Raw genomic sequence first — 27,845 nt, forward strand, 5'->3', positions numbered from 1 at the left:
AATGTTTGTGTTGTAACTGTCCATTAAAAAAATTTAAATTATATAAATAAATAGAAAAAACATTGTGTTTTCTTTGTTTGCCAATCCCTGTCCAAATTGTAAATAATAAATCTTTTCTGCTTTCCATCTGTGCTGGAAATAGCTACAGCTCTCTCTCTCTGTGGCATGCAGGATAAAAGTGAATGAACACATAGCTCTGTTTGGTTTCATTGCTCTGATGAAACATATCGTATGATGTGAGTAAGAGCAAATGAGTTTTACAGCTGGGTGTTGTGAGCAAGTGTGCTGTTAATAAGCTCTCACTGCCCTTGATGAGCTAACATAGCTGACTGGCACCTTCCACATTTCCCACTCAATCTTCAAGATACATGTCCTGACCAGCTGGCTGCTTGTGCACCTGTCTGCAATATCACTCACTTGGTAAAGTCAGCAACAACGCTGACTGAGGATGTGGCCCTTGGGCCTGTGCACCAGGCTAAGGGGTACTATCCCATCTGAAGGGAGCCAAGAGGGAAGGGAAGCATGGAAGGATCTGCTCAAAGGCTCCTCTTGTTTAAGTTGGAAAGCATCTCACCAGTGTTGCTGGTTAATAGCAGACAGAAGACCACAAGTATATTTGGATGCAAGGGGCACGTTTTCACAGTCGAAAATGTGTGATACCCCACCCCTGGAGGCACTCAAGGCCAGGTTGGATGGGGCACTGGGCAGCCTGAGTTAGTGGGGGGCAGTCTTGTTCATCCAAAGGGACCTGGATTGGCTTGAGAGACGGGCCCATGCCAACCTCATGAAGTTCAACAAGGCCAAATGTAAGGTTCTGCATTTGGGTCAGGACAATCCCAAGCAAAAATGGAACAGGTTGCCCACAGAGATTGTGGACGCCTCCCTCACAGACACATTCAAGGCCATGCTGGACAGGGCTTTGAGCAGTCTAGTCAAAGGTGTCCCTGCCCATATAGGGGAGGGAGGAACTAGATGATCTTAAAAGTTCCTTCCAACCCAAACCATTCTGGGATTCTGGGATTCTATGCTTCTATGATATGAGCTCAGTGTGAGGTGGTGAGTGGTGTGTATCAGCAGTGGTAACAGCAACAGTGGGACACCTCTGCTGGTGTAGATTGTTGCAAGCATGGCACGCAGGCTCTTGTTCACTGCTGGTGAGAATGTGTAGGTAATGGTGGTGACTGTGTTGAAAAATCATTTTGTAGCTGAGAGTTTGCTCCATCAAACAGTGTTAGCTTGTCATTTATATCTGTTGTTTCCACGGAGATAAATAGGACACATTACTTTTAGAGTGACCTACGCATAATTCTGCGATTCTATGAAATTGGATGTTCTGGAAAAACTTTCTGTAGGCCATTGTTTTCCTTGGGAAAATAAAGCAATTTATTGACTGGTGATTTGCAGGGCCGCCTGTTGTCATGCCCTGAATCAAGACTTAGCATTTTTTCTCCCAATAACAAAACATGATCAAACTTTTCCTGACAAACATTTTCTAAATACGTGCTCTTTATGATACGGAGAACACAATCCAGTTTTAATCCTAAGCATCCATATTTTGTTTATGTTGTAAAAAAGACTTGCAGCTTGCCAGCTGCAAACCATTCACAGAAATCCACAAAACAGATCTTGATTTCTGAGGCCTTTTTTTCTTCAAAGTTTAGTGGTATAAAGCTGGAATGACTTCATTCAAATGGAGTATTGCAGAGGCAACAGCATTGGCATCTCAGCAAAAGTTTGCTCAAGGTTAGACCCTAAAACACAGCCAGAAAGGAATTCTCATTGCCTCTTGAGCTCATTTTTTCAAGTCCAAAAGAATTTAGGAATTAAAATACTGTTTAGTTTAATTCCTATATAAGCTGACTGGACCAGCACTGAACAAATGTGTCTTTACAGTTGGTTCAAATATCATATATCAGAATTCTTTTCTTTTTCAATTTAAAAAGTATGATTAATACCTTTAATTTTGAAAACTTTTTTTATACTGTAAATTTTAAAGAGGAATAAATGGATAGAATGTTTTACAAAACCAAATCTAACCCAAATTAAGTTATTTCAGGTCAAGCAAATTATCTAAGTTGACCCAGAGTATTTTTCTTCCTTCCTAACCGAGGAACACAAAAACTGCTTGAGACACCCTGTTACCACAATTTTTTTCTAATTCAATCAAAAAGAAAATGCTGTTCCCATTAACTTACCACACAGAGTCATGAAGTTCATATTCATTCAGACTTTCCCAACTGCCTGTCCCAGAAATATTCGAGGCTATCAAGTGTGTGAAGTTCACAAATGAATAGAGTCTGTGAGAGGATAACTTCAGTGAGAAAGTAACCTCACTGAAGTTATCCTCACTGTGTGTTGGTAGCTTTGCCACCACTAGAAAGTTTTGAAAGTGTCTGCTTCAAAATAAGGCAAATGGAATATGCAGAACTCCGTGATGGACACTACCACATAAGCTGCTTTTGTGATGATAGTCTGATCAATTTAGAAGATTTTTTTTTCAGGTTAGGATAAGTTGGCTTTCAGCCTCAAATATGTTCCTAAAAATCAGGAGGAAAAAAAAAAAACAACAAACCCACAAGGTTTTTTAACATTTTCCCTTTATCTAGTGTGTGTGTTCAGCATGCATAGAGCAACATTCCAAGACAACCAAATTCTACCTGGTGTCCCTGTAATATTTCTGAGTAAAGTGGGGTTGCTGCAGTTTTCTCAGAAGCACTGGCAGAAGATAAAATGACAGCATTATTCACCATTTGTGCAGAAAGATTTCCATTCTGCAAAGGAACAGTGCTGCTTTTGTCCTTCTGGCAGCGTATGTGTTCTCAGATGACAGCCGTGGTGTTTCAGCAACTGGTGCAGGTCATCATGTTGCAAAAGCTTCCTTACCAATGTCCTTCCTTGGTAAGCCAAAGCGAGATTCATCCCACTTGGAGTAGGTGATAGGTCTTTAATCACCGTGTAATTATCCTGCAAGAACTAACGTGATGTCACGACACTTAATAATTGAAGCCACATCCTACAATACTAGTAAAGTTATAGACAGAGAGATTAGAGATTAGAGTGATTGCTGATAGCTCTAGTGGCACTATCTATGCCCAATATATACCAACATTGTCTCAGGTACCTGTTGGAATGTACCTCGAAAATGATAAACATTTGTTCAATAACAAGGCAGATGTCTCAGGCTTTGAGAGCATTGCTCTCACAAACCAGCTGTATGGACTTGCTTGTTCTCCAGGTCTCAATCTGGCCACCTGTCCCTGAAGGGAAACCATTCTGATGCCCACAATGTATACTGCACTGGCTTAAGAACCATGCACATCAGATTTGTTACATGAGGAAAGAGAAGGCCTGATGCTTGCAATAAGTGCCATTTGCCGCTCACCACATTGGCGTCATAAAAGCATGTGATTTGGCCGTGGCTGTCTGAGCACTTCACGACGGGACATTATTCAGAGGTTGCCGAAGCAAAGGCAACACTGTGGGCATCCCAATCTCAGTCATAAGAAATGCCCCCATCAGATGTACATTTTGGAATGGAGATTGCAGGATACTGCTGCCATTAAGTGAAATGTCTATGCTGCCCGCTCAAAGCAGGCTTAGGTGGAAGGTGAGTGGCCCTAAGGCTGCATCTCACAAGTGAAGACAATGTATTACTCCAGCGAGTGGGCAGCCAGAAATCTGGAGGACGAGAACAGCACACCAGTCTGAGGCCGAGCAAAGACATGACTCAGACCAGGCCAATGGTGGTTTTGATTAAAGGATGCTCACACACCAGCTTCAGATGGCTTCATTCTCCTTCTCTAGGGCAAGAGCTCTGAGTCACTCAACTCTAGGTAAAAAACTAAGCACACTGCTTCCTCACTTATGCGGCAGCATTTATCATTCTTTATTTCTGTATATCATGCACAGAGAGGTGATGCCACACAAGGATATCCAATTAGTCAGACTGAATAATAGTGGAAAGGAAAAAAAAAAGCCTTCGTGAAAACACCAGCTATTACTGATATCTGTTTAAATGCAACAATAGCATAACAGTTTTTATACTGATTACAAATTTGAGTTTGACATTTTCACACCAGAAACATATATATATATATAGACATATATATATATATCTATATCTACAAGGGTATGTCTGAATGTGTATATACTTATTTAATGCAAACTGTGTATACAGATACGGATATTACAGATATGCATTCCATATATATATATATACATATAGGTGTTTAGCATACACAAAGCACATTTAAGTAGCATTTAATGCAAAACACTTAAGAACTTTGAACAATGACGCCCATTTATTAGACTAACAAGACAGACAGATCTGCAGTCATTTTAACCAGCATTCCTAACCTTACCTAAAATATTTTCATCCATAATATGACAGTACTATTCCTAAAAAAAAAAAGCACAAAAATCTAGCATTTGGTTATTAATATAAAGTTATTTTCTTTATATTAAAAATCGCAAGATATAGCTGACGATCAAATTTATCTTTGGAAAAAGATGAGATAGAATTTATTTAAAGCAATGAAAAAATAATCGACGTCAGAAAAAGCTATGATCTTCTTTTCTTTAAGGAGATATTCTCTAGCATTTTCCTTGCAAATATTGTCTACAGGCCCAGGCAGCAATGATTAAGCTGTCAGCCACATTCCCTGCAGAGATGTGCCTTGAGTTAAAATCAGTTACACTCCTGATACTAGCTAGAGAAATACACCGATATTCAGACTGCAAGCTTAAAGTTCACTGTCCCAGTTATCTGTTATATTCACTGCCCACTGTGTTTTTTATGCACAGGGTTCTGTTTGGCATTTTTCATTGAACAGTTACAGTACAGGAGCACCACAAAATGAAGTTGTCATCATGCACTACAGGCTGGGCTTGAATTCTAATCAAGGAGTACAATACCTTCTTTCCCTTGAGATATATGGTTCGGTGCTTCCAGTTTTTCTGTTGGGTGTTCAGGTGGTTGCTAACAGATAAAACATAGAAGGCAATGTGTTTTTGTATTTTGAAATGATAAAGGGTGCTGCACTCTAAATTTCATAAAAAGACCCTGCCCAACATCTGCTTTGAGACACTTGCAGCTACAAGCAATTACATCCTCAGTGATAAGAACTGCTCATGACCTTGAGATTTTATTGAGTATTTCCCTGTCCATACTGACATTTTGGACTACTGTCAACTTGGAAGAAAGAATACAGTCTGTTGAATTGCTATGGATAAATGTAGGCTGTTTGGGATTTTTTTGCAATAAACCTGTGGTATGCAGACGATGCTTTTCATTAAAGGAATGTTCTCATCAACTTGATTCATGGAAAGTTACTCATCTTTTTACCTCAAGGAAAGAATAGGTATGTAATGCCTGAGAATAGCTATTACATCACATGTGAATAGGTGGTCGATGGGAGGCAAAGTTGTGAAAATTTACAAGGCAGCGAAGATTGCCATGTAATCTTTTCTCCTTTATTTGTGTTGCATCTGTAGGAAATACTCTGCAATTAACATACTATGAACATTCTGGTCCTGTGAGATGACCTCATACTACTGGCCTTTTCCATCTCTGATTATGCTTGAAGTGCAAGTTACAGCAGATATTCTTGCATTACTAAACCCATTGTCATCACTTGCTTCATTCATTCCATGATATAAGATGTAGTATCCTGTGAAAGCACTGTGTTTACACATTGTTATTACAGGGTACTGATGTCAAACTGGGAAAATGCCATTAGATACATGCTTAATAAGTTATTGACTTTTGAGAAATGCATGGAAAAAAAAAATAGATAATGCATACTTGGAAATAAAGTACAGATGAAAAAGTGCTACACAATCCTGTGGTGTGCTACACAAGCATTGTCAAAGACAAGGGAAACAGGAATATGAATAAGTTTTCTGAGGTATAAGATACAAACCACTGCAATTATTTTTGTGAACACAATTGACTGTGACTGGGACCTTCCGATGTGGCCTAATGTCTTTCTTACCTGACATACCCTGCCTTGTCTAATCCTAAGTGTGGCTCAGATAATCTTGCCAAATATTTGCCTGGACAACTCAATTCCATTTCAGCTTCATGTCATATTAATATGAGATGAGGTTTTTTGTTGTCTTCTAAGCACCTGATTCTGTGTCTGAAAAAGAAACAAGCCTTCATTTGAAATTTGCAGAAACTGCTGGAAGGAAGCTGGATGTTACTTGAAAGCTAGAGAGCTATGCTAGCCATGTGCTATGCTTGATCTAGGAAACCTATACTTAATGACAGGCTTTATTAGTTTAAGCATAATATCATGCTATCACAGCAAATGGTTCTTGTCCAACGTGGCTCGGAGGAGCTTGAGTCTGCCCATACATGTACATGTGAGGAAAGCTTTGCTTTTATTCTACTGGGCGCACATGTTGAACACCCATGTTTCAAGTCTACAACTGACTAATTTAATGCCACAAATATAACCCTGAACATCTTAAAACCTTTGTTCAGCTGTGATCACATCCTGGAGTTGATTAATATCCACAAATGTTCTTCTGGCTCCTACAGGTCTGCCTGGTATGCCTGGGACTGCCTCAGACTTGAAAGCATTGTATGAGTTAGGTATTTCTCTTTCCCTCTAACCGGTAGATCTTGACCAGTGGTTGTGTTCAGTACATTCCACCCCGGTCTGACTTTGCTCAAAACACTGTTGGGGACTGAGAAACACTGCCTTTTTTATCCAGAATGGCAGTGGTTCATGTACTTGTAGTCATGTAGATTGTCTTTACACCGCTCAGAGTGAAGAGACAGCATTCATCTGGAAATAGCTGTTTCATTGTATAGCTTGTTTTTTTCAGCATTTATTGCAATGAGGATGGATAAGGAGAGAAGGTTGGACTTGAGTTGTAGTGATGGTGATTGGCTGGTAAACTGCATTAGGATCCAGTACCACCAGATGTAGCATATACCACCAGTATTTCTTTTTGTAACTAGAAGTCACCAGCATTTCACCTCACAGTGTATTAAAAGAAAAAAAAAGAAAGGAAAAAAGAAATGAAAAAGACTGAGCTGTCCATCTGAAGAGAGCAAAATGTGTTTACCTCAAGAAAATCTTTAGATTCTCAACAGAAAGGATGATCCTCCTCTGTAAAATCTAGATGAATAGTATTGTAAAGCAGCTAAAAAGGATTTAGAAAATATTCTTGTCTTCACTGCTAATTTTTCACCACTTTACAAAATTTCTCACGCAAATGGTCACATTCAAAATTGCCACATTATAGAAGGAAGTTGACTTGATGTTGGAAAATAAAACAGGAAGGCAGTAGATGGAAAAATATGTTGCACAGTAATACAGCAAAATTACCACTGGGGTTTCTCCTCTCCTGTCAGATGGTAATGACAATACTGCAGTATAACATAAGGAGATGGTAACAAAAGGCATTTATCCCATTATTGCCATTATTACTGAATTCCTGAATGGCTAATAAAGGAGGAAAGGAGACCTCCACTAAGTGAAAAATAAATCTGGCTGCAAATGCTTTGGTAATTGGGAATTTCTCCTGAATTAACTTAAAAGATATAGGGATGGATAACCAAGTAAAGTAATACGGACTTTATCTTGAATGAGGAATAGCATTTTTGTTGGATTTTTTTTTTCTTTGCTGGCCACTTAAACATTTGATACTTCTATATGCTAATTGAATCTGGAAAATATATGAACATTGTTCAAAGAATATATGCTTATTACGTCCCTTGTTGTATCACTATTCTGTGCATCACTATGGTTACTGCAATAAAAAGGTAGATTTTTTTCCCCCCTGTTGTAACTTAGCAGAATAGGGCATAAATATTTACTAAACAGCATAGAAACTAAATCTCCAATGTTCTTTAAAACAAATCTCTAATTGTGGAACATAGCTCTACTAAATTACATGTTCAAACAAACATTCTCTGCTAGGATTTCAGCCATTTCAATGTTCATTTTGTGCTAGAGCTAAAAGGAAAAACTCTCTTCTGCATGTAGATTTATTTCTCTTTTACTTCTTTGATCACATCTAGGGTTTTTCTGGGTATTACATTGTAAATCTAAGCATAAACACTCCTGGGATAGTCAGATGCATGCAAGCTGATTCAATATTTGATGAAACAAAGAGAAAACCCAAGCTCAAAAGTATTGACTAATCTAAAATTAAACAAATAATACCCTGACATAGTAAAACGGAATTCTTTGCCAAGATTTCCTTGGCCTCTTGTTCTCCAGCAAATATTAATGTTTTTCAGTGTCCATGGCTCGGTTAAAATCTCAGATAGACAAGTGCCTTAGTTCCACATACCTGTTACGTTTTATTCTTATTTGAAATAAGCCCTCAGGACAGACCTTAAAGCACTCCGCATTCATATGATTTTAAGCAAGCTCAGGTGTGACTAAAGTACCCACGAAAGGTCTCTGGTTTCTTCTTTTTCTGTTCCATGTTCCACCCCTTGCTTTATAACACATTTTTGGCCAGATTCCTGAAACAGCTCAGCCTGTAAGCTCTGTTGAAATCCTGACCACACAGCTCTGGGGTCCAAATGGAGCAGAGCCCATTGCAGAATCCATTCTGAAAAACGCTGGTGTGGCTGGCAGGTCTATGCAATAAAAAACAGCTGCTTGTAGCTTGAGAAGTTACCTCGTTTGGAAATGACCGTGGTGTGCTGTTCCTATAAGTAACAGCAGTAAGATTAATGTCCTGCTGCATATTCCTTTCTGACCAGCAAATCTCAGGACTGGACATTTGGCTGGACATTTTGTTCTGCTAGCAAGTAGAAAAACCAAGTATTAGCTATTAAAATATACCTTTTAGTCTCTGAATATAGCAAATAAAATGCCAAGTTTGGCAAACCTGCTCTGCTTTCACTAACCTTCCTCAGATTAATGCTTGTTCTCATGGTCATCTCCTGGCTCAGAGAAGTATAATTACAACATTATTCTGTGGGGACAACCTACATTTCCTGTTGAATTCAGCAGAAGTTTCATGAAGACTGATAATAAACTATAAGAATGTCGAAATCTTATCTTGCCTCAGTAAGTGCACCTGCTGATGACCTTTGTAGGGTTTCTTTCCAAATAATTATCTAACAAAAGTGGAGTGAGTTTTGTTAAGTGCATCCTCTTAAAGCACCTGCTGGCTTGCAATCTGTGGGAATAAAACCAAGCCTGTTTCAAGGGAAGGGCATACAAAACTTGCTGAAATCTTCGTATGCTCTCATCTAGTATTAAACCATAGCAACTACAGGATATTGTTTGTAATTTTAATTCCTAAAACTACTAATAAATCACTAAAGTACATAAACTTGTCAGTAGATGGTACTGAGCAAGACTGTAAAAGGGACTTGTGACTCTACTGGCATTGAAACTACACAAAGATAGCTTGTAAAACAATTCACTGGCTGAAAATGAGGGAAGCCCTACCCAAAAAAGCAATATCATTAGTCATTTTTTATTACGCTGTGTTTGCGTAATTCCTCTCCTTGAGGGAGGTTTTGAACAGGAAGGAGGATGGCCTTTGGCTGCAGAAGTACAGGTAATAGTATTGACAGCCACTAAATTTGAATGTGTCATGCTTGCTAACAAGCAAAACATGTAATACCTAAGATGCAATAAATGAGAACAGCTTGAAAACATCCATTACTCTGTTTCTCTCCATCTGTGTAATGTTACTAATGAATTCATTTATTTTGCATTTTTACAAAGCTTTAAATTAAGCAAAACTTAAATCTATTCAGAGATTTTCTCTTCTACAGGATTTCTTTTTCTGCACACCCTAATAAAAATAAAAATGATGATAATACAATTAAACATTATAGTAAACCTCTGGAACTGATATCTCCAGAAAAGGACAGTCTTATGTCAAAGTACTTATGGCAGCTACAAATACTCAAAAGCTGTCTCTGTGTAAAAATAAAAGAACAGTGCCATGCTTCCTGAGCTAATTTTCCAAAACGGCTGTCCATTTCCCGGGCTACTTTTAAATAGTACTGTCAGATTAAGATTTTAACCTGAAGCTCTCCTAGTTCAACAAGAAAAGATTCAGCTCCTGGTGTCTACAGATGAAACAGAAACCTGCTTCCTGTATATTTCAGAAGTATTTCTGCATCTTAGGTGTCTGAAGGAGGAACCTGAGACCATTATGAAAAATATATAAGCAAGTAAAGTGCAATATCAAGGTATTCTCACTTTTTAAGTTTTCTTCATAAAGCCTGGGTCGTGACTCTACACTAGTAGTCAATTCAGGTGATAATACTAAATGGACAAGTTTTTGCAATGGAAATATTCTGCAAAATAAGAAGTGGAAGAGCTTAGCTTCTTTGTGTCAGAGTTTGCTCACACACGCTCCTTCGAGACCACCTCCAGAGCAGTGGGTGCATTTATGCGATGGCCTGGTGTGCCTGATGTACAACCTTAATGACTACAGGGACATTTTACAGCTGGAGTTAACTAGTGTTCCCTGTCAGCCATACATACAAGCTCTGGCCTAAGAGGGATTGTTTGTCAGAACTTGGCTGGACTTTATTCATAAGCTGCTAGCACGATGTTTTTGGTTGTCAGCCAAGTGATTTAATAGTGCTTTTCCACAAATGCCTTTGCACTGAATCTGTACGTATTCTGGAAGGACCAAGTCCTATAACTTCTCCAGAAAACTCTAACAAAGCTGTACAAGCAAAGACGCTGCTGAGATCCACGGGGTTTACTCCTGAAGTCTTGCAAGTATATGCTCTGTGCAAGTATCAGAGTGAACAAAGAAACTCACACATTATCTTTTAGCATGGTTTTTACAAGTGAGTTGAATCAGGAACAAGGACAACTTGTCCCTGTAAGGCAGGGAATCTACACTGTAGATACATACCAATGCTCAGAGTCATTAGCGCCTTTGGTCTGCCAACTGTTTCTGTGGACAAATGCAGTTATTATAGCAGAATTCGGATAAATTTAGCCATCTTCTTGTGTGTAAAAATCTTTGGCAAACATTTTATTTTTCTTGTAGTTTCAGCATGGAGGCCGTTTCCAAGTTGTTACGGAAGCCACAGCCACTGAAGTGCATGCCCACTGTTTTTTTTGTAGGATATGAACTGCACATGAACTGTATACTAAAAAATCAAGGAAATGCTATGATTCAATGTTTATTTTTTTTTCATGCAATAATTTAAATCTTGTATTAATTAAATGTTCATTGAAGCTGGAAACTTAGAAAGAACTTTGCTATGAACCAGATGTAACTTCCGTTACCTTTTTGTCCACTTAATAGAACTGTTAGGGTTCTAGGCTAAAATTTATTATGGCATTTGTGGTGTTTTTTAATGAGCAGATCTTGCTTGCTGTGCTGTAGCTAGAGTACTTACTAACCTTTTTTTTTTTTTTTTCATCAAAACAGTAACCCATGAGAGAATATCATCAGATGGGACAATGACTAGTCAGCCATGCCTCAAATGCTTGACCACATACTTTGTCAGGACCATGGTGTCCAACCTTTTGGCTTGCCTGGGCCACAGTGAGTGAAGATTAATTGTCTGAGGATGATGTTTGGTTGTTGTTGAGTGATGAGTGCTCTCCTGGGGCCAGGCCAGGTCACTCAGGAAGGAAGCACTGCTGCCATGACGGTGTGGCAGAAGGAGCAGGGGTAACTAGTAGCTGTACAGGACCCATGTGATTCACAGGCTGTGGGTTGAACATGCCTGATCTAGGCCCATAAAAGGAAAGTCCGAGGTTAGGTGTGGAACTGCAAGTGTCAGTAAGGCCTTTCAGCAATGCAGCACTAGTATCTTCCAGAAGTAACTCAGGTGCAGGCGTGGAGATTAACTCTACTGCTTATTTTCCTAAGGTAGCTGGCCATAGCAGTACTCTGGCTAGTTTTGCCCACTGCTGTCCCAGAATCAGGGGTCCTGAAGTCTGTAGTGCAGAAACATCTGTGTGAGTTGCACATGAGTGTGCTCAGGCTAAGAAGCAGTTTAGCTGGTTAAACCCCATATAATGCATGCTTCCATTTTGCCTCTATCGTTGCACACTGATACCATGCTTGAAGTTACTTCCTTTGTAAAACAATGGTACTCAGTGAAAAACCTTCATACAGTTCAAGTTAATAAGTGAGCACCAGTTCTTCAGAGGTAATATTCAATTTTCTCCCATGCCAGAATTGCTCTAGTACTACAGCCATTCAGAAAATAAATATTTTTTTTCTCCTATGTTGATCACAGAGAAACCATGGAAATATGTGAATAGTCCCAAGAACTTAATTTTTGGTAGATTTGTTAGGATTTTGACAATAAATATCACAGGCAAATATGAGGAAGATTCTGTTGTAATCATCGATTTACAGCCTTTGCAGCTAGATTTTGGCAGGGATGAATATGTGACTTTTAAAGGATGCCAGTGGCTTTCTTGACACGTGTAATCATAGCAGATAGCTAGCTGTTTAGGACAATAAGTTATTTAGGAGTTATTTTGTATTTTCATTAGCTTGACAGAGCCTCATGAAGTCCATAATCCTTTGATTTCATTGGAATGCAGTGCAGCTTTCTGTGAAAGAAATTAAAATGCAACATTTTCTTTATTTCTGCCTTTATTTTCAGTGCAGGCTTTACAAACTCTTCTTAAAAAGATTGTCTATTTGTTGTTGTTTGGTTGGTTTTTTTTTCATCTGAGTGAATTACTTTTGTTAAAAAAAATACAGTAAAAATGCCCTAATAGAGGGCACAATCTTAATTAAAAATACTCAAAATATAAATGATCAGAACATCTGGAACTTGAGCAAGGCTCATACAGATGTTATTATTTTAAAGCCAGTAATGTAATCTATAACACTTTTTGTGGTTTCTGCTTACAGAAGAATGGCTTCCAAATTTTCATGTTGTTAAGAGGGGAAGATTCATTTATATCCTTTTTTTTTTTTTGTATTTAACTCCAAAATAAATATACTTCAAAATGAAACGAATAATCTAGAAGATACTGGAAAAATTATATTGCACCCTTATCTACAATTAATTTCAGATTTTAAAGTAATAAGTTAGACTGAAGGTCCATAGCATGTTGTTTGTTGTTTGTTTGTTTGTTTGTTTCAGAAAGTGTCTTACTCTCTCTGCAAAAACCAAGGGGAACTGCTGAATGTTTTATACCACCAGATGAGGGAGACTGAGTTAATTGTTTTTGATCTCTGCAGGAAACTGGAGTATATGGTCCTTCTGATTTTAAAACTAACAGCTACGTTGCCTAACCTTAGATCTGAAGCATAAAATAACAAAAGAAGGGAAACAATGTCAGGTTCCAAATGGGAATAAATACTGTCAAAGAAAATTTTGAGGGGTAAGCAGATTCAAGGGCAAGTGGGAATGGCTTTCATATTGAAGACACATTGAAAAAGTACTCAGGAATTCCATTTCTCAGGAATTGTCTTATTTTTAACCAGTTTCAGCCCTATGCAGAAAAACTTCAGCAACCTTGGAGTTTGTTTGCCATTCCCAGAATCCAGAGTGCCATGTACTCCATGGAAGAGTGGGGAAAAGTATCAGATTAAATCTGCTTTTCCTGGTTGGTAATTATCTCGAGTGGAATGTTAAGAAGCTTTGTGACTCTTGGGTAACAGAGCTTGTTTATCTTGGAGTTTGTTTGATCTCTGCCAAGCTCCTCCTGCTCTTTGCTCTCCAGTGACAGCTGCAAGCACAGGTTCTTCTGGGTCATTCAGCCATTTTATGAAGCCAAATGTGTTCATTTCTCAGCACTCTGTGCAGGGCTGTAGGGATGAGTCATGAAACAAAAACTTGATAAACTGAAGACCCAGCAATTATGTTTCCCAAGCCTGAAAGGGAAACATCTGAATTCTTTTCTATCCACTTTTCTAAGACCCAAAGTAAAGACAATAAAATGAAGACCACCTCAAGCTCACCTCAAAAAAAAAAAAAAAAAACAAAAAACAAAACCAAAAATGATGTTTAGTGCTTTGTTGTCATTTGATTGTAATAATGATCTCTGGAAGTCACCTGTTCTGGGACCTGGAATATCTTTAGCCTGGGAATAGTTGGCTTCACAATAACTGCTGTATGAAATGAGTTCAGGACCTGTTTGTTATGCTTTTTCAGAAAACTTACCTACGAGTCCTGTCAGCTCCATTTTGATTTCCTCCCAGTTATTGCTGGGAGCCCACAAGTGGTTTCTGCGTCGCTTTCATTCAGAAAGTCTCTGAAGTCAGCACTTTATTTCTTTGAAGATAAAGTGGCAGCATGGCAAAGAAGTTTTACACTTGTAAGCAAACTGTTTTTTATAAAAAAAAAAAACAATATTTTGTTTCATTGATGTATACACTGTGATAAAGGCTCATTTAGCCATGCTGGAACATAGCTTGCTAGAAACATTCATAAAGGCTGTTTAGCTCTATTAACAGTTGCCGTGAGTGCTCACTTTTCTTATTTTAACCACATGTTCATGAGGCCATTTTCTGCTGATGTCATGAAAAGTCTAGTGTCTCATGCAAGAATGGCAGACTGACATAATGCAACAGAATGATGCCCCTTATTCTGCATTGTTCTGAGGTCTAAGCTAATGTGTTTTCTTTTTTTATGGAATATTTTTAAAGAGGCATGTTGGGATTTCAGTGAGTTTTTTGTTTGCTTATTACTGCACCACCACATCTTAGCGTACAGTGGGAATTACAAGTTCAGAAGTAAAAAATTACCTTGTGGCAGACATGGCAATTAATTTTCATTTTCTTTAGGGAAAAAAAAAAAAAATGCTGTGGAATTCTTCTAAGTGGCTGCAAAGCTATTTAAAAAACAAAAAAACAAAAACAAAACAAAAAAAAACTTAAAGTACAAATTCCAAAATTCCAGTACTGTTTGCATCTATGGATGGCGGGGGGATATGTGTGCAAGTGTACCACACAGGCCTAACATAATATGCAACTAACTTAATACCAGATCTGACACCAAAGAAATCAGCAAAAGCAATACAATAAAATCTTCCCTGTACTTTTGTTCGTTCTGGATGAAGTTATGTCTGCTGTGGCTTTAGTTCAAAGTAGAAGCAATAATGTCCATAATTAATATTTAGTACTGAAAGGGAAGTAAAAAAAGTGCCCCCCATCACCAGAACTGAAGAATCATAGTCACAATTGGGTATTAAAGCATTTGCAGCAGGAAACCTATGTTTTTAGTGATTTTTTTCCTGAAGCAAAAAATGAGTTAACCGGGTGAAATTTCAAGTTATACGTTAAAAATAAACACCTGGCAGAGTACTGCTACATCTGGAGCACACAACAGTATTTAAATTACATTTGGCTTGTCTCTGTGTGTTTCCCAGATGCTAGGGCACAGAGAAGAATAATTAAAAGCAGTAGGTTACCATGGTATTCAGTATACTGCTATTGAAGAATTTGTGTTTGTGATTTGAATGAAAATCATCTGGGAAGTCACGGTTTTGGTGCAGGAAGATGACGTTTATGAGTGACAATGAATTTATGAAAGCCATGCTCTGGGGCAAGAAGCAAAGATTTCAGAGCAGTGAAAAGCTATAGGAATCACGGTGTAGATAAATTAGAAGGGTACTTAAAGAAGAATAAAGTCCATCTTGCTTAAGAAGAAATATAAAATGCATACATTAACGTATCAACTATTATCAACTATTGAAAGCTAAGGCCCTGATAAAGAAGAAAATGCAAGCAAAATAATGTTGGGTACTGACAAAAAATATGAAGAATGGAGAAAACTGCGGTAGTTGGGCTGCTTTTCCAGTGATCTGAGCTCAGGTCTCAGTTCATCTACAACTGGGTTGATTTCCAGATTGCATAGGATGCATTGGAGGGGCTGCCATTTACTTCCCACCTCAAGAGAGGACTCAGCAGACTCCTGTAATGTGCCTGCAACTTTGGATTTGAACACACAAAAGCATACAGTGACATGACAGCTGAATATCCCTTTCCCCACAGACAACTGTTTGCAACCACATTCTGAGAAAAAAAAGAAGAAAAGAAAAAAAAAGGAGAAAAAAAATAACACCTTCTCAACTTTGAAAAAGGCCTGTAGTGAGCTTACGGCAATCTTGATGTGAATGCCAGGAGCTGTAAGGAAATTGGAAGATTTTCAGCACTGCCTGGTATGGTCCAAATAGATAAGGGTAATCTGTGTTTGATTAATGTCTACAAATTCCAGATGAGCATTTTTCTGAGTTTACCAGGATTTCATTCAGTGTTTCATTATTTTTCATCTTCATCTGAAAAAAAAAGGTCCATTTTGTCTGTATCTAGTAATCACTTTATCTTTCTTCTGTTCATTCTTGTGCAAACTCCCTAAACGTTCAGATGTTATGAGTCAGTATGGGCACTTCCCGAGATATCCGAAAGCAAGCAATGATTTCAAGGGTGAGCTGAGTTCTTTGTATTTGACTCAATTTCTGAAGTTGCATGATGCAGTCATCATATGTGTTCTTGCTTTTTTTTTCATAGCTTGGCAAGTAACAAACTTTTGTTTTAAATTCATATGAAAACTGTGACTGTCATGTATGCTCCTGTCTCCAGGGGCTGAAGTTTAAAGAATGAAACCAAACGGGTAAGACAGGACGTTGGGTTTCAACCCTGTGATGTGGAAGATCACTAGAAGCAGAAATTGTGACAATAATATGGGTGTCTGTATTTAACCAGAATACTTATGTAATAATACCTAATGAAGTCACCTCATTTGAGTTTATTTGCAGGCTAATTCAAGTATAGGCAGTCTGCATTATGCAAGGCTAAAATTTTTCCTCCATGGGTAATGTGACATCCCCTGGCAGGGGACCAACCACACAAAGAAGATGGGAAAGGATTTTTTTACCTCAGCCTCCCCTTCACAGCTTGCTGACAAAACTCAGCTCAGCAGCTGCAGAGAAGGAAATGGCAGCTGTGGATCTTTTCACATTTCAAGGTAATGCAGTCACATGCTGCTTCTCACTCCAGGTCACAGCAGAGCCAACAATGAGTTGCCTTGCATTTTCTTCTGCATTGATTCTGAAATGCTCCAGGCTCCTTATGGTACCACCTAAGCTTCAGAGTTGTCTTAATGTAAAGAGTAAACACTGAAGGATACTTCCTGACATTTTTCTTTTACTTTGCACACCCTCTCATTGGTTTTAGTGGAGAGAGAATGGGTATATCAGGAGCTGGTAATCATTTGGTTTACTTTCAAAATGATCATAAATAAATTTTGGTTATGGTTACACCAGACTGGCAGTGTTTTTTCCTCTATGCACTTTTCTTTTTGAGGAAGTAATTGTAGAGTTTAATTGCAGTATAGAGTGGTTGTGAAAATGCTAAGCTTTAACTCTTTTCATCAAACATATGTTTAGTTATGAATTTTCTCCTGAATATTTATGATTGTTGCTTAGCATATTCCTTCAGAAATAGTCTCTGTCTCCCCTGACAGCAACATTGCAAATCTATAATACATTAAATATCAATTCTCTTTTCTTATAGTGCATCTGTATGGATTTCATGCAAACTGTGGTAAAAGATTTGGCCATACCCCAGGATCCCATGTTTAGAGTCCTGGTACTGGAAGCCATTGCTCATATGAAAAATCCTTAGTCAGATTTTTGTGTCAACATTCTCAAATATATTTATTAGACCTTACTCAAGGGAGTTACTCAAAGTCAGGAATAAATATTGAGCAAAAGAGTGTTTAGCTGTGTAGAAACGAGTAAAAATGCAGACAACTGAAACCAAAGTAAATATACCTCAATTTTAGTACCTTTAAAATTGAGAACTAATTTTATAGTAGTTCCTTAAGTCTATGTGAGCTATAAAGTAAATAGCCTTAAAACTCAAAGTACGTCAAATTGACCAGACAGAATTTTAATCCAGCAAAGTAATTTATAACCATATGAGGCTCCATGCTCAAATAAAGGAAAGTACACAAAATAATCAATTTATAGTAATGGAGACCAAAGCAAAAAGAGAGATTGTGAACAACAGATGAATATCCACATGAAAAGCTACTACTCTTTCATTTAAAAGAAGCCAACCAATATTTCTAAATAACTTTTTCATAGTGATATACATTTTGCAATTAAATTTTCAAGTAAGTTTACATGGGAATAAGATCCCAAATTAGGTAGGGCGTCACAATGCCCAGTAAGGCACGATTTATTTGCTGGTATTCACTGACTGAACATTATATTCTATAAATTCACACTAAAAATGTAATTGCTAGTGATATGAAGATTTATGCAATTGTATAAGGATTTCAAGTATGCAAAGACTGAAAGCTGTAGAGGAGTTTTATGCCAGGTGGTAAATTTCTGATGATTCAAAGATCAAAATCTGGTAATGCATGTGTCGTTGCACATTTTGTGAGCATTATTCTTGTCTCATTACATGGCCACTTCAATGGAGTCTTCTATTCACCCTATATCCTTGTGTTCCACCTTGCCCAGTGGATATCAGCTCTGTATGAAAATATTTCATGTGATTTCCACTCAAGTTCAGGCACATTAAAAGATAGGGATGTACATAAAAAATTCCCTCATCAAGCCAGGCCATGGTGAGCACTGGAGGTGTTCCCAACCTTGGGCTCTATTACACATGCTTCCTATTGCAAACTGGAATTTTACAATTGTTATGATTTACACAGTTATTTGAAAGTAACATGTGAAGTCAGCTTCTGTTGGAAGTGCTTCTTGAAAAGCAGAGTGCTCTGTGCTGAAACAGAAGCAGCTGGATTATCTTTGCACCACTAAAGGGTGTCATCTGGACCGATCAGCATGAGGAAGATAGCACCTGTCATGCGTACTTCATTCTGACATCGAGAAAAATGGTTCTAGTTAGTGAAGGCTTCCATGAGTGATACTAAACGAAACAAAACATAACAAAGGTTATCAGTCGTAAAACCTGTTCTTATTCTTCTCCAAGACCACAGCACATATCATATTCATAAAACCAGACACTTAGGCAACTCCTTTTTATTCCTGTAAATAGAGAAAGCATGAGGTAGTTCTTTCTGCCACTTGGCCAACCATCTTTGGAAATGGCTATTACACACTGGGAGAAGAGACTTCCCAAAGCACTATAGAGACAGGAGTTTGGAGAGAAAAGAGTTTCTAAAGTCATGGGGGTCACTGGTTTGTTGGCTCATAGCCTGTATCTGATAGTTGTTTTTGAAAACTTCCTTCTGTCAATATTCACTTTTTGTTCTGGTTTTGCTGCAGCATTGTTGGAAAGCTGTGCTAAGTAATCTATGGCCAAGACATTAAAACAGACATTGTTTTGTATGTCAGGGCAGCGGGCCTCATCTGTGTCAAAGACTGACTAAGATAAATGTCAGGAAGGAAAGAAGGATACAGAAATTTTCACCTTTCGATAATTAAAAGGTTTTGTTCTTAAGAAGCAGGCAAAATTCCAGCAATCTTCTCTTTCTCTTACCACTGATATGCACTGTCTCTTTCTCTGCATGTGGATGGCTTAACCAGGAACCATAAGGTTCTGGTTTTGGTTCATAAAGTGCTGCCATGATCCCACAGCCAGAAAACTGGGAAAGATTAAAGTTACCTTTAGTATGTTCAAGAAGGCCATTTTTTGCACTTGCTAAACAAAAAAATGAACAAGCAAACAAAGAAGATACATTATCAAAATATTATTCAAATGTTTTCTTAAAGAGAATGTATGTTGGAGGGATGCCTGGAACTGGCTGCAGTAACTTGCTCTTTTACAGCCTCTCCTATTTTTTCTTTTTCCTGAGGATATCCCTGCAAGGTTAGACGGACATTTTTTCCTTCCAGAAGTAGGACTCACTTGCAACTGAGGAGCATCAAGCAGGGGGTAGTGTCTTAAGTCCTGCAGGTCATCAGAGCCCAAATTGAAGCAGTGCTGCTATGGCAGTGTGAGCCACTTCTCCGCCATGATCTCGCCACATTGCTTTTTTTCTTCAGCTGCTCTGCTAGCCACTACAGCTTCCCTTGGATTTGGTGTTGAATCATGTCCCCAGCCAGGTGACACACAGTATTTAGTAATATATTATCTATTTACATCTATTTACACTTCCATTTCTTAGCCCCCAGCTAACTCTTAATTTTAGAACAATTTTCTCCTTCCATTAAAAGGAAAATTGAAAGCAAAGACTTTCACTCTCTGAGCTCTATCTTGTTCATCACAAAGTTGACATCTGTTCCATAGATGTGGTGGGAAAAGGCTCACTTAAACATTGTCATGTAAGCCAGATTTTCATTTCCATTACTGCTGCAAACCATTACCATTTTTTCACTTTGTGGAATGCCCTTTCCATTTATTTTTAACAGAATTTTTCCCATACACAGTAAAGCAACATATGTAAAATGTTCGGGCCTGTCTCCTAGCCCTTTCTACTTATTTCCTCTTCTTTCTGCTGGATTCCTATCGGGTACTTTGCTGCTTTTTGTAATCTTTTCAGAATTTGTTTTCCTTTTTCTTTTGGACAGATAATTTCTCTACTAGGTGCTGGGGACCAGATTTTAATGTCCAGTATACAGTATATATGCAATATACAAAACTGATGAGGCCTTAATAAGAAGTTTTCTATCCTCTTTCCTCTCTTCTGTCCCAAAATCCAGATCTTGGAAAATCAGAGACTCAGTCCAGTGAAGAGAAAGGAAGCAAAGGAGGGGCAAGTGGTCATGCCTGAGTATAATTTGGTTTCATTTCCATTCCTAAGAGTGGTCATGTTGTAAAGGAGCAAAAACATTGTGGATGGAATCAGGTCTGAGCAAACATGCTTCTAATTGTGCTTGGGTGAGCTTTCACCCTTATCTAATGTAGAAAAATGAATCTCTGGAATGAAAAAGGGAGATTTGTAAAAGAGATTTGTCAAAGATTAGACAAGAACAGGAAGCTGGCAGAGCAACAGCAACTTTTTCGGACCTGATAGCAGTTGATCACTTGTAGTTTGAGACTTCACTGTCCTTTACTACAGATTTGTGACAATGCCACACGATTTGATACTGGGAGATGTTAAAAGAAGCACTGGAAGGCTCCTCAGTTTTGACAGCAGGAATTCCAGAGAACTTTGAATAATTAATATTCTTAATATATTAGTAACTTAATATAGTATATTAATAACTTAAATGAAAGAATAACTTCTTATGATGCATTATACTGGCTACATTCCTTTCCTACTTTCTGAAAAATAGTTGTGTTCTGTGTTTGTTTCATACTTGCAAGCAGGGGTTTATCTGGTTTCTACAGGTGAACTTTATTTTCATTAGTGAAGAGGGTGATTAATCTTGCAGCTCAGTATGGGTAGTCATGTAAAAGTGTGTGACTACAATAAGAGTTGATGCAGTGAGTCAACAAGAGGATGGAGATTTCTGTTTTTCTAAATTCTATAGCTGCTAAAGAACACTTTGTCCTTCTTTACCTAATCATTTAGAAATAGAGAGCAATAAATAGTCCAAATATTGCTCTAACCATCAGGAAAGCCAACCCCGTGGGTTTTGCTGAATATTACAAATCAAAGCTTTTGCAGAGGCATTTCATTCTTCTTAAAGCACACTGAGTACAGGCTGGGATTTGACTGGAGCAGCCTTTGCTGTGAATACATTTACAAAAGTTTGCTGTGCCCAAGCAGGGGCACGAACACCACCTGCAGGTCCTAGTTCTTCTGTCAAGGAAACTGAAAATTCCCTCAGCACCCCAGGACAGACACAGGAGGCAATACACATCACCATCTCTGGTGACAGAGCCTACCTGCTCCACCTTTACAGGTTTGACAATGCTGAAGTGAGCTGCTCTAGGAAAACTACAGGCTGCTAAATCCCTAGGCTACAGCTGCTTCCAGGTACAGCCAGTGCCCAGGGGCTGCTGAGTTGGACTGAGATATCAGAGGTCTTGTATGTGAGCCTGGCCTCAATTCCTTCAGATTTGTGCCTTGGGAAATGTTAGTAATACTTGCTCTGAGGCAACGCTTCAGCTCTGATCTGTTGCCTTTGCTTCTCCAGGTTTGCAACAATGGTCACTGTTCTGCCCCATATACAAAGAAGTATAATAAAAGACTGCAATCCATATGAGAAAGGAGAAGAAATAGAGCATATAGGCAGTTTGATTCCCCACATGACCTTGGTCTGACAAAGTTTCCTCTTCATACTTCTTAAAATTGACTCAACATCCTTGTTTTTCCTCATTCTCCTTTGCTTCTTTCCAGATTGGCTTGGCTCTAAAGACTGAAAATCAGGGGCAATAAAAGTAGGAGGGAGATATATAGGGAAAGGAAGAAAACTACCTTGTCCTGTAATGGATCACAGTATTTCACTGGCTTTTTATTTTTATTGGTTTGTTGGGGTTTTTTTTGTTGTTGTTGTAGTTGTTTTTTAATTTGGTAATAGCAACCTCTGGTGGTTCATAGGAACTTTCACAGTTCATAGTGAATATGTTAGCTATAGAAGTGCTTGCGTCAGAAACACCACTATCTATTCCCAGATGAAAATTGTACTTTATTGTGAGCCAGCTTTCCAAGATTGGAAAATGATCCCACTCTTCTCTTACACCCAAATTTACTGTAAATTACTCTCCTCTTCCCCAAACAACACCTAGTATTTCCTTTTTTGTGTTGGTGATATGCTTCAGATCATGTCTTATTCAGGATACAGAAAAAGCAAGGGACTGCAATTGAAAGTGATCTCACATCTGGCCTCTGCTTTGAAGGCTCTGCCAGCCAGCTAGTGAAGGCAGGTGCAGGAATTATTGTTATTCCAGTTTTACAGATAAGGAAAGCAGGCACGGAGAGATTGGTTCCCAATCTGAGTAGCATATACAAGGAATGGAGATGAGAAAGGTGGCAATCCGTACTTAAAAAAGTATGGAGAAGATAAAATGTATGCAACAGATGCTTCTGTTCTGGTTTTGTTATCAAAGTTTACAGTTCAGAAAAGAAATGAGAAACCTGATTACAACAAGAAGGGTATAAGCAGAAACATCCTAAACATTTCCTGCTGTATTCAGTCCTTTTAAATATTAGATGCACATGCTTCAGGCCTCGTGTGTCTGCTGCAATATTATGTTTAAAAATGGAAAAGAAAGAAAGATTAAAAAAAAAAAAGGAGCTTATTTGCAGTTCTTTCAGCGAGACTGCAGTGCGTGAGCTCTCCCTAGTGGGATCACAGATGCCTGCACTGAAAGAGTTGGGACTGGTTGCACTGATTCCCCTTCAACTTTTCCCCGCTACCCACATCTACTGGCCAAGTATTCACAAGAGTTCTGTTCTACAAATGAATTTAGTTGCAACGAGGATCAAAGATTCAATGAAGAATCTTAATTCTGAGAGATGCACAAATCTTATTTCATGTAACCCTCCTGATGAATTTAGAATCCTTGAAAAGATTTTTTCCCCTGCCTGCAAGAAAGATGAAATGATGAAAGCAGCTTCAAATGAGAGAATAATTTCAGTTTCTCAGTGTTATTCAGTTTTAAAGATAATTTTTTGTTTTACATCATTGCTTGCTAAGCAGAGTTCTCCCTTCTGCCCCAGAACACACATGTACAGCAAATGATAGTACTAATAATATGCAGATCTCTTTCTCAGCACTCTAATCCTGGATTTTAAAAAGTCAATGATCAGAACAGACTGTGATTTTGATGAGGGGTTTGTCACATAAAATTTTAAAGTACAGAAGCATCAGCTAATCCCTGTTAAAAATCTTGCCAGTTTTCAGATAGAATTGTGATTTCCTCATGCATGCATTTTTGAGGTGGGGGAGGGGGAAACAGTGAACTGCCAAATTAAAATAGGCAAGTGAAAATTGCTATTACCAAATTTAAATTAGAAATAAGAAATACATATTAAACATTGCAGGAGATTAGTTCACTGACTGAGCTAATTCTGAAAAGAACATGTCCACCATCTCCTAATGTTGTAATGTAAAATCATGCAAGTTGGGTTGCTGTTCCAGAGATAGGCCTTAGCCTATGTAGTTGGACATATCTATGACAGGCCTTAGTCTGTGTAGTTGGACAGTGCAATAGTAACTGCACAGAATTTTCTGGCCTTTGGTCTAACCAGATGAGTTAATGGTCTCTCTGGCTTTAAAATTATGAATACACATTGCAAAAGTTCAAAGAATTGATTGAGAGTTATTTGTGACACAGATGTGCTGAAATTTTGCCCCAGTCACCTTCTCAAAATAAAAAAGATGTTGATTTTAGTAACTGTTTCTGAGCAACCTTTCGTTCATGTTCATCATAATTAGGTTAAGCTGTTTTGGGGTTGGTTTTTTTTTTTTTTTTTGAGATAAAGTCTGGACTGGCTGAGGTTACATTTTTGAAACTATGAAGACAGCTGACTTCTACAGAATTCTGTGATTAACACACAGAAGGCACATGATTTCTATAGACTAGTGTAATCACGTCTTGCCCTCAGTAGCTTAAGGTAAGTAACTATCCCTTTACATTAAAGTAATTCTGCTATTTCATAAAGTTCATTGAAGAAAAAATTCTGAGATCAACACACACGCACAAGTTGCAAATAATTTTGGCTTTTATCTTTTCAAATATGTCTTTTTAGAATGTCAAAGTCTAAAACAATCCAGTGAAAACAGGGATCCCATCAAGGTATTTATGTAAAGGAAAATAAAAGTGCTTTGGAGGAAAGTCATTCGGAGTGATGGTTTTACATTAAATTCATCTGAAGTGTCACTGTGAATAGGGAGGCATCTGTACAAAGTTTTGTTGAAAATGAAAAAATACATACCACATACATCCAGTGCCTAAGATGACTTTGCATTCATCTCAGCACCTTATCAAATGTTATCTTTGTAGGTGTCCTATCTGTGGATGATTTAGAAAAAAAAGGCTTAACTTCATATCCTATAGGAACAGTCACTTCTTAGCCTTAATAAATATTGAAAGAATTTCTCTTTCACATCTCTGTAGTGGTCTGGCTTAAGTATTCCACTTACATAATGCAGCACAGAGTGTAATAATGAGAAACTATATTCTGAAATCCTGCAGGGGCTGTGTGAGTTTCAGTGTGCATCTCTTGGACCAGGGTGGGAACATATCAAAATATCAACCTCAAGCCAAAACGTTGTACCCACAGCATTTCTTGGAGAAAAAGTTTGGCAGAAATTGAGAACAAAGAGGAAAAATGCAAAGCAGTGACTGCATTCATTTTCACTATATAATTCATATTAATATTCTTGTTCTAAAACTTCTCTTTGACAGCCTATGGCTTCTGACAGACTAGGTAATACTATACCATAAGAACACATGGAGCAGACAGAGCAACATGAGCAGGCTTCTCTGTTTCCAACCCTGAATTGTTGTTAGCTAAAATCGTCACTCAACCCTTACATGCTCTTCTATAACCTCATGTTCAATCCTTCTTCCATAGATAAGACTGATGGTTAACACCTGCAAGAGATCAGATTTTTTCATGTTTTTCCAGAGGTCTGAAAGCTGAAGAGTGGAGAGAAAGCAATAAAACACATTTAGCTGGCATCATATTTTTCATATTTATGCTGCATATGACAATGGAGACTGTAAATAGGGCATTAAAAGCATTACTATTGAAAATGTGAGAGTATATCAGTATATCAACACAGAAGTGGAAGACTCTTCTTTGAGAAAGAACCGACTCATATCTTCACTTTGAAGGGAATTATAGCTCAACCAGTATCTTTATTGTTTGATTCTGTTTCAACAGTTGTATGGACAAGGGCCTAATGGTGGTGGTGACTGCTGGCAGCCCCTCTACTGCCAGCTGCATGCTGGCAGAAAGGCTACAGCAGTTTGCACACACTGCTATTACCTACCTGCTCTCGCTCCCAGTTGATTTAACCTAAAGGACATTGAAGTTAATATAAACCTTCCTTTGACATCATAAATAGTGTTTTTTAATGAGCCATATCTGTGAACACACTGATTATTTCAAAATGCTTTGTGAAAGGAAGACAGTAGCTAATCCAGGTCATTATTTTCCTTCACAGGGAAAACCGCCCAGTCTAGGGTCATACTTCAAGACTTAATTAGGTTTGTCCCAGCTATCTGTGACTGCTTGGCTTTCACACAAATATGCACCTTGCATTGAAAATACCAGACTAATCTTGTGTTGTTACAGCTCTACTTCCAAACGGATTAACTATTGTTGTTCTCTGCAATATAGAAGGAAGAGCTTTTCCCCTTCTTCAGTTCACATGCATACCGTATCATCATTTTCCTGAAAGACACAGAATTTGTTACATATTTCATCTGTATCTGTACCTGCTCTGCACAGTCACCCTCTCAGGAGAACAACCACACTGGTTCTGAAGTGGAAGATGAGACCTCAGGGTACTTTTTCATTGCCATACTTAACTTCTTCCATGATCAGTGCAACATTCATTGACTGTCATCTGTGATTAAATGCTGGAGATAACCAAACACTACAGGAGCCATCCCACCAAACTCTGTAGAAAAAGGACATCGTGCTGGAAAAAACATTTAGAATTAACCACTCAACTAAGAAATGTAAATTGTTGTCTATATTCTCATTCAGTGCTTTCTCATCAGGCAAGGAGACACAACTGACTACAGTACCTTACACTACCTTGTGTTCAGTGCATACAATAACTGTGTTTGTACCTCTGCTCCTAGAATTACCTCTTTCATCTCCTCCTTAATATAGAAATCAAAGAGTGGAGGAAAACACAGTCCCCTCCATGCTCTTATACTGATGCCATTGAAGTATATCCGTGCAGAGAGATTGAATGTGTGCAGTGGTGACAGAACGACTGTATTACAACAAAGTAGAAAATAATCTATACCTTGGGTTGATGGGCTCCTGGTCTGGGAAGAAGGAATCGCCTGCATATTTGAAGAAACAGTAGCATATGTGAAAGTAATTTTTCAGCTGAAGAATTTTGGCAGGAGGTAGGAAATCATTTCTGATGTATCACATAGTGGAAAAGAACAGCTCAGATCCTGGACCAGGACCATCCAGTCCTGAGGAAGGGGTGAGACAACCATTCCTGCCTATGTGTGCATGTACAGTCTGTATGTGCATCAATGCACGTATGTAAACAGACTTTCATTGGGAAGCATAGAAAAATGCCTGGCTTTTCATTGTGGTTTCTGCATGCGTTATCTTTCACAGGAGGTAAGAATGACAGGATATGCCTGTGTTGAAATGTAATTGCAAAAAAGAAAACTGCCTGAAAAAAGTGGAACTAGTTTTCATGGTACATGAATAAAAGTGTCACTAAAGAATTCCATCCCAAGTGATAGAAAAAGAGGATATTATAAAATAGAAAGAGATCTTTGGTATGACTCTGCTTTCCTTTTCAGTCCTTCCTTTTCTTTATTCATCACCTTAGGTTTCATTTTTCACCATATGTGTCCTTCCTAAACAAATAGTAAGGGAAAGACAAGCATTCTCTTCTTTCTTCCTCCCTATTCATTAAATAATAACAATAATTAAAAACAAAACAAACAAAAACAAAAAAAAGAAAAAAAACTGATGTTCTGCTTTGATACCTTTCCAATTATTTACATGTAAAACTCAGGAAACTGTCAAAACTTCAGAAATACAAAGGTCTAATTAGCAATTGTATCAGAATATCTTTCCAGCAAGTGATTTATTTTCTTTATTGAGAAGAAGAAATAATATAAAGCAGGAGAAACCATTAATAGATAGGGGACGGTAGTGCTGGGAAGTCCCAGCCCTGCTGAAATTGGCAGGACCAGAATTACAGCCAGGTAATGGTTTCTTATTTTAGACCAGTATATTCTACTCCTCTACAAATCTTCTAAAAATAATAAAATATTTTGATTCGCTTTTCAGTGAGTGGGAGAGTAACACCTGTTACCAAATGTCCCCAGCACATTATTTTTGGCAACTAATGTCTGATTCTGAACTGTTCAAATTGCCTCTGCTT

The sequence above is a fragment of the Centrocercus urophasianus genome, unplaced genomic scaffold (genome assembly GCF_019232065.1).
Source record: "Centrocercus urophasianus isolate 14NV4802_14NV808 unplaced genomic scaffold, USGS_Curo_1.0 seq_21, whole genome shotgun sequence".
In the NCBI taxonomy this organism is placed as follows: domain Eukaryota; kingdom Metazoa; phylum Chordata; class Aves; order Galliformes; family Phasianidae; genus Centrocercus; species Centrocercus urophasianus.